The following is a 9,065-nucleotide window of genomic DNA, read 5'->3' on the forward strand; positions in this document are numbered from 1 at the left end:
GCATCGCCTGCGTCTTCCCGCTCTGCGCTGTGACGGCTCAGGAGAGAGCACGGTGGAAAGACGTCACCGCACCCTCTGACCTGAGACGTCACTGTGCAGCAGCCACGGAAGAGACCGGACCTGCTGTGGAGGCACGGGGAGAGGTAAGTATTGTGCCGGCAGCAGGGGCCCTGAGCAAGCGGGGGGGGAAGCGGGCGCTGACATCGCTCTCCTCCGCTCATGGGTCCCATAGCGTGACGGGGTGCCCGACGGCGAGTGGCCCCCCCCGCCTGCTCAGGGCCCCGGCACTTGCCCGGGTGCTGACGCCGGCCCTGGGAGAGGCCTTTGAATAGAATGATGAAATATTGTAGATTTCTTTGATAAAGAAGAGTCATTTACTAAGCTAAAGGTTGTTGCTTACAATGCAGAGCAATGAGAATACCGACCAAGTCCATGCAGGATGTGGACTTCATTGAAAAGAGGACAATAATAACAATAGTATATGTTGCTTACCTCAAATTCTTTTTTTGCTTTGTTTAGTTCTGGTTCATTATTCTAATAAGCAGATATATCACATTCATTAGGTATATAAATAAATCACTATGAAAGATAGTCTGAATACACAGTAAAGGGTCATATTAGAATTCTTTTTACCTTATATTTCTTATATGCGCAGCAAAATTTTACCATATCTTCACTCTAAAATAAAGGAAATCAGTAATTTTTTAAAAATGTTCAAACACATATAAAGAGTCTTCCTATATCAAAAGTCTGGGAAAATAGCCATGATGGCTGTGGTCTGCTTCAGACACCCCTACCTATTGTCTAAGTGCTACGAGAGCAAAGGCAGACACACATTTAAATAAATGCCGGGAACCAAAACCACGTTACTACATTCCAAATGTTATTTTATCTACTCAAATTCAGGAAATAATAATCTCTAATAGTTTTCTTACTTTTTTCTAGGCCTTTGCTGATATACTTTGTCTTATACTTACGTTTGCTTTCTGGAAGCAGCTTCGACTTGCTAGAGAGCCATTTTCATCTTGGTTATCTCTAATAGCAAATGACGTGGCAGGAGCTGAAACATATAAAATACCGTTAGTTACCTCTGTGATAATATTTGTTCATATTCTTATTTCAATTTTAGTTTAAAGAATCTTAGTGAAAAGTCATTATGAAAATTTTAAAGGGAAAAGGGAGTGTCCCCTCTAGAATATTATATGGCATATATGTCCTAGATGGGAAAACCTCTTTATGATTTTTTTTTGTTGGGTTTATATTATGAATATATTTTTACAGCTGTTTTCTTCATTTTGAGTTTGCATTATTTATTAGCGTGACTATCCATATTCCAGACTTTACATTGGCCATTAGAGCTGGCACAATTGTCTGACATCTGTTTTCAGCTGTTCAGTTGTCAGCTTTGCTGTGTAGACTGGTACAGCATCAGCAGAGGATTTAGTTATAGCTCTGCTGTATTTCGGGAGCCACAATAAGGCTCGGAATGCATCTTCCCTGTCACTCCTTTATCTCTGGGGAAAGGAGCTGTCCATCTTTTTTTGGAGACTATATCAGTATATGACATTTTACTGTCAGCTAAAGAGGTTTTCGAATGCTGGCCAGAAGAAAGAAATCTTTATAAAGTAAAGAAATTAGTGTATCTTACCCCTTGGTACTCCCACCACTGCAAGTATATACAGTCCTAATTATCTATCAGTTACCCGACTCCAATCACTGACTTCAGACGTCAGGTGACTGATAGACAGGACGCTATCAATGGAGAATGTAGTTTTATGTGGCAGCCATTAAGCTAACTAGACATTCTTGTATTACAAAGACAGATTGAATCTGCCACAACAGGAGCCACTCTTATAGAGCGTTTCCTCTTTATGATGTCCATATACCCTAGTTGGGCATATTCATGGGGCTTGACTTCATGAGACAATCCCTTTAAAGAAGTCTTTAACATGCTCCTAAGCTCCCCCTACTGGTGGTTGCAGACAGACAGCATTTTATCATTTAACTCTGAAATCTATTCAGGTCATTTGGAATTCTGTATAAAAAAATATGAAGCTATATTTGCAAAATAAAGGAAAAAAATTATAAAATCAATCAGCAAAATGTTAAACCTAACAATCATATAAAAATAGTAACACAATCAGTGGCACTTACCAAAGCAACAAAGAGCTGCAATCACCAGAAGACACATGGTCTTCATTTCTGCACTTCTTGCAACTGTATCTTCAGTATGAATGCAGGTAAATGAACTATATGGAAACACTGATGATTTGGTCAATTTATACAATTTTCTGTGTAGGTATACATCCAATACTAAGCAAACAGGAATCATAATAAGGAAGCAAGTATGAAATCATTGTGAAACATGAGAACGATAAAATCTAATAATTATGTTACTTATTTTTCACGATGTGCAAGAATGATCAAAGGATGTTACCTTACTGGTGATTATTCTTACCCTCATGTAAATCAAATATTATCTTGCCATTAACCTGGCAACAGGTAAAACCAAATGTAGAGTACACAGTGATCAGAAATAATAAATGTCACCGAACTGCAGAACAAATACAATACAGATCATTTTACAAGAATGACTTATGAGCGTCACCCTTTAGGTCAGGGTTATTGGGCCGAGTTTACTAATGTTCTTTTGTGTTCTTGAATGGTTGTCCTAGTGGTAGGAGCTGCAAGACCAAGAAATTCGGGCAAAAATTAGAGCAGATGGTGGTAAAAGTAATAAAACTGCAGATTGTTCTTTTAGGGAGAGTAGTTTCCTGCAGATTAAATATTTGAACTCATTAAAGAGCTTTTACTTGTCCTCTCTGATACCTTGCAGCTCCTCTTCCACCACTGCCTGATCTCATGCCGGCCAGAACAAGATGTGTGACTGGCTGTTCAGCTGAATGGACATGTGGGCGCTGCAGCCAATCGCAGGCCTCAGCAGAAATGCCTTGGTCACTGCTGTGGCCAGTGACTGACTGTAGTCCATTCTGGCGGGAGACCTGCGATTGATCGGGCAGCAGTGGAAGAGCAGCAGCAGAGAATTTGTAAGAAATGATTTATTTTTTACAACCTGTATGCTTCTTTTTTAAAGATATCAAGGATGCTAAACAGCTTTAACATATCCATGTTTTGGCACACATATGATCTGGAGTGAATCACTGTTGAAGAATATTGTATATAACAATATATGGTACATAATGGAGTTCAATGTTACCAATCCATGAGAATGTCCTATGTTTTAAAAAGACTAGGCTCCAGCTTTTTGCAATACAGCAGTACTGAATAGTGTCATGGTGGATAAAGCTCTGGTTTAACCCTTTAAGAATTTGATGTACATTTTCATCATATGTCACAAAGGGCTGTTTGAAGACAGCTCAAGAGCAGAGCCAGCATCTGCCTGTAAGTGACCAGAAAGCTCCAATCACTACAGTTTAACCATTTAAATTTCACTGTCAATCTTTGACCGTTGTAATTAAGTAATGCCATTGCCGATGCATGTGTGCGCACTGCCATCAACTCTGCAACATGATCAAGGAAAGCCAATGGGTCACCATGGCAACCAGCGCCTGCTAAAGGCCAACGTAACTGCCATCCTTAGTTCTGATATGAAGTTCAGCCATAGGATAACAGCAATTTCACTATAGTTTAGAATAAGCGATCGGATCATCACTGGTTTGAATACTCTAGGGCAGTGGTGGCGAACCTATGGCACACAGGCCAGTGGGGGCACTCAGAGCCCTCTCTGTGGGCACATGCACCATTATCCCAGCACTATTACTTTTTCTTCGGATCCTGGGCACATTTCCGGGGACTGCAGTGCTCGCACAGGCCCTTTAATCTCTTCTTGCACGCGCCCGCAGCGTTCTGATGCTGACCAGATGTTTATGAATGAGTTATTTTTTTCTAAGCTAAAACCTCAGTAATCATGCCCTACCCAATCAAGTTTACGTCAAGATCGGGTACGGCTTCCCGCAAAAAACAAACTTACATCATTGCGATTATGCACAGGAGCAGTGCCCGCACGATCGCCTCCACAAGCTCAGCTTAACCCCACTCACTATCTTTAACGTGCATGTTTAGTTTCCACTGTTTAGGCACATCAGGGACTCTACAAACGAGACATGGCGTCCGCAATCTATGTCAGCCAAGTTTGCACTCTAAAAGTCAAATGGTGCTCCTTCCCTACCAAGCCCTGCTGGGTGCCCAAACACTAGTCTTCCTCCACATATGGGGTATCTGTGTACTCAGGAGAAATTGGACAACAAATTGTATGGTCTGTTTTCTCCTGTTACTGAAAAGTTTGGGGCTAAAGAAACATTTTTGGGGAAAAAAGTACAATTTTCATTTTTTATCTATATTGATTTAATTCCTGTTAAGCACCAAAAGGTTTAATAAACTTTTTGAATGTAGTTTTGAGCACTTTGAGGGGTGCAGTGTTTAAAGTGGTGTCACTTATGGATATTTTCTGTGATATAGGCCCCTCAAAGCCACTACAAATGTGATGAGATCCCTAAAAAATTGGTTTTGTAAATTTTGTTGGAAAAATAAGAAATTGCTGATAAACTTGTAACCCTTCTAACTTCCTAACAAAAAAATAAGACTGTTGTATACATCACATAGGAGATGCTGGGACTGCTGTATATACAGTACAGACCAAAAGTTTGAACACACCTTCTCATTTAAAGATTTTTCTGTATTTTCATGACTATGAAAATTGTACATTCACACTGAAGGCATTGTGTCACCCCAGGCCTGGATGCCACAAATAGTTAAAGGCTGCGTCTGAGAGCAGGAGGGAGTTTCTCTGGTCAGGGACCATTAGCATGCAGCACCTCCTGTCCCAGGCCAGTAGGGGGAGCAGGCTGCCCCTATAAAGGCTGGTACTGAGGGCAGGGTTAGGGAGACCAGGACCCACTTCTGAAGCATCCAGAAGGGTTCCCAGAGGAGAGGGACAGGTCAGCCGCAGCTGAGGAGTCCAGGAGGCATAGGAGGAACAGCAAGCCAGGGACAGAGGCGACGCGAGCCGGTCCTGGCAGAGAGAGAACTAGACAACCGGACACTGGGGTCCGAGGCTGTCAGAGTTGCAAGTCCTGCAGCAGATAACCATCCCGCAAGGGATTTCAGGTCCCTTGGCCTAAGCAGCCTGAAGGCTCCGCCACACAGAGGGACCGGTACAGCACGGAGAAGCTACAGGTACCTAAGGCCCGAGTCGCAAGCCATACAGGCGTAGTACACGGCCAGCTCAGGGACGTGGGCTATCACACCACGAAAAGGGGGATAGTCAGTAAGGGCAGAGAGAGAACGGTAGGCCTACCCACTCACCCTGACCAGTGGAGCTTGCCCGAATGCCCTCAGACTCCCAGGTCCATTCCTACTCTGTACTCCTGGTGGGTCAGTGACAATATCTGCAGTAAAAGACCCTGGACTGCATTATGGGACTCTGTGTGATTTCTGCTGCACCTGCACCATCACCCCCAGCATCCTATTACACTGCCCTGAGGCTACACTCCCGTGGGGAGTTATCTTATCCCTGTGCTGCACACTAACACCAGCCTCAGCGGTCTGCCTTGCAGCGGCGGTCCTCACTGACCGCAATCCATGGGTGGCGTAGTCGGACTTTCAAAACCTACAAATCCACTGCCACAGCATTTGGTTTGACCACCCTGAGCCACGGGACCGGGTCGCCACTACTACTCCCAGCATTGCCCTGAAGCCCAGTTCCGAGTGCCCCACGGCCCAGGGGGCAAGTCAGCATCAAAACTATGAATTAACACATGTGGAATTATTACTTAACAAAAAAGTGTGAAACAACTGAAAATATGTCTTATATTCTAGGTTCTTCAAAGTAGCCACCTTTTGCTTTGATGACTGCTTTGCACACTCTTGGCATTCTCTTGATGAGCTTCAAGAGGTAGTCACCAGAAATGGTTTTCACTTCACAAGTGTGCCCTGTCAGGTTTAATAAGTGGGATTTCTTGCCTTATAAATGGGGTTGGGACCATCAGTTGTGTTGTGCAGAAGTCTGGTGGATACACAGCTGATAGTCCTACTGAATAGATTGTTCGAATTTGTATTATGGCAAGAAAAAAGCAGCTAAGTAAAGAAAAACGAGTGACCATCATTACTTTAAGAAATGAAGGTCAGTCAGTGCGAAAAATTGGGAAAACTTTGAAAGTGTCCCCAAGTGCAGTTGCAAAAACCATCAAGCGCTCCAAAGAAACTGGCTCACATGAGGACCGCCCCAGGAAAGGAAGACCAGGAGTCACCTCTGCTTCTGAGGATAAGTTTATCAGAGTCACCAGCCTCAGAAATCACAGGTTAACAGCAGCTCAGCTTAGAGACCAGGTCAATGCCACACAGAGTTCTAGCAGCAGACACATCTCTTCAACAATTGTTAAGAGGAGACCTTGTGCAGCAGGCCTTCATGGTAAAATAGCTTCTAGGAAACCACTGCTAAGGACAGGCAACAAGCAGAAGAGACTTGTTTGGGCTACAGAACACAAGGAATGGACATTAAACCAGTGGAAATCTGTGCTTTGGTCTGATGAGTCCAAATTTGAGATCTTTGGTTCCAACCACCATGTCTTTGTGCGAAGCAGAAAAGGTGAACGGATGGACTCTACATGCCTGGTTCCCACCGTGAAGCATGGAGGAGGAGGTGTGATGGTGTGGGGGTGCTTTGCTGGTGACTCTGTTGGGAATTTATTCAAAATTGAAGGCATACTGAACCAGCTTGGCTACCACAGCATCTTGCAGCGGCATGCTATTCCATCCGGTTTGCATTTAGTTGGACCATCATTTATTTTTCAACAGGACAATGACCCCAAACACACCTCCAGGCTGTGTGAGGGCTATTTGACCAAGAAGGAGAGTGATGGGGTGCTCCGCCAGATGACCTGGCCTCCACAGTCACCAGACCTGAACCCAATCGAGATGGTTTGGGGTGAGCTGGACCGCAGAGTGAAGGCAAAAGGGCCAACAAGTGCTCAGCATCTCTGGGAACTCCTTCAAGATTGTTGGAAGACCATTTCCGGTGACTACCTCTTGAAGCTCATCAAGAGAATGCCAAGAATGTGCAAAGCAGTCATCAAAGCAAAAGGTGGCTACTTTGAAGAATCTAGAATATAAGACATATTTTCAGTTGGTACACACTTTTTTGTTAAGTATATAATTCCACATGTGTCAATTCATAGTTTTGTTGCCTTCAGCGTGAATGTACAATTTTCATAGTCATGAAAATACAGAAAAATCTTTAAATGAGAAGGTGTGTCCAAACTTTTGGTCTGTACTGTACATTCCAGGAGACCCTAGGGTCATATACACCACTGAGGAGGGCTGGGGGGCATAGATATAACTGGGGAGGGCTGAGGGGTATAGACATCCCTGGGGAGGGCCGGCGGCATATACATCACTGGGGCGGCCTGGGGGGAATATGCATCACCAATGAGGGCTGGGGGCATATATATTACTGGGGAGGCTGGGGGGCATATACATCACTGGGATCCGGGTGCATATACAGTACAGACCAAAAGTTTGGACACACCTTCTCATTTAAAGATTTTTCTGTATTTTCATGACTATGAAAATAGTACATTCACACTGAGGGCATCAAAACTATGAATTAACACATGTGGAATTATATACTTAACAGAAAAGTGTGAAACAACTGAAAATATGTCTTATATTCTAGGTTCTTCAAAGTCGCCACCTTTTGCTTTGATGACTGCTTTGCACACTCTTGGCATTCTCTTGATGAGCTTCAAGAGGTAGTCACCAGAAATGGTTTTCACTTCACAGGTGAGCCCTGTCAGGTTTAATAAGTGGGATTTCTTGCCTTATAAATGGGGTTGGGACCATCAGTTGTGTTGTGCAGAAGTCTGGTGGATACACAGCTGATAGTCCTACTGAATAGGCTGTTAGAATTTGTATTATGGCGAGAAAAAAGCAGCTAAGTAAAGAAAAACGAGTGGGTAGTAAGAGCACCCACCTCTCGTCAACACGCCCACTTCCGTTTTTTGACAGGTGCCCTGCCCCCTTTTGGTACCTGTCCCTCCTCCACTTCCGGTCTAAACCCCTCCCCTCTCCTCCCCATTCTCCGCCCACTCACCACCCCTACCTGTTATGTCAGTTCCGTCCCCGCCCCCTGAAGCCAACCCTTACCGCCCCTATGTGTGTCAATATCTGCTACGTCAGTTCCGTCCCCGCCCCGGAAGCAGCCCATGTTCAGCCTCTGTTACTTCCCCTCCATGGCCGCACACATGCCCTTCACCCAAGGTTGTAGGTTAATGTGTAAGCGACGTATGTAAGAAAAACATGTCAAGACATGTTTTTGTGAGAAAAGGCAGCCCCAGGATCCATAGGGTTAGCATTCTGTAGTGTTCATAATATTGACGTAATAAAAGTGTTTAAAAAAATATACATTTATTGTAGATTCACTTAGAGGTATACACAAATCAAGAAATCGAAAAAGGTGTAAATAGATTTCAAAATACAACATTATACAAGCAAATCTATAGGTTACAATACATTTCAATGCTAATATTTACAAAGTTAACCATGCGTTCGGCGACAGCGTCTCTGTAAGGTTGTAGGATAATGTGTAAGCTGGGCACATTCCCTATTAACAGCGGCTCGATTCTCTGTAAGGTTACAGATTAATGTGTAAGCTTGGCACATTCCCCATTAGCTTTGTGTAAACCGAATTGCTAGAAGGCGATCATGCCCTTCACCCCCAATGTTACAGGTTAAAGTATAAGCGCCGTATGTAAGAAAAAACATGTCAATACATGTTTTTTTGTGAGAAAAGGCAGTTCCAGGGTTAATGTTAACAGGCACCGCAAAATAGATTGAATGATTTATTGAACAAGAAATACTAAGATATAAACATTTATAGTACACATTACAAAAAGGAAATATTGTTATAAAACCAAATTAGTTCTATAGCAGAAATAGAGCAAGATCATGTTTCCCAGGGCGGTTTGCAAACCTGATTATAATCGCATAATGGCGTATGTAAAATCGTGATACAGTTAGAAAGATTTTGTACAAATGCATCTACTAGA

The sequence above is a fragment of the Phyllobates terribilis genome, unplaced genomic scaffold (assembly GCF_046119375.1).
Source record: "Phyllobates terribilis strain yellow unplaced genomic scaffold, ASM4611937v1 Scaffold_11__3_contigs__length_659146591, whole genome shotgun sequence".
Taxonomy (NCBI): domain Eukaryota; kingdom Metazoa; phylum Chordata; class Amphibia; order Anura; family Dendrobatidae; genus Phyllobates; species Phyllobates terribilis.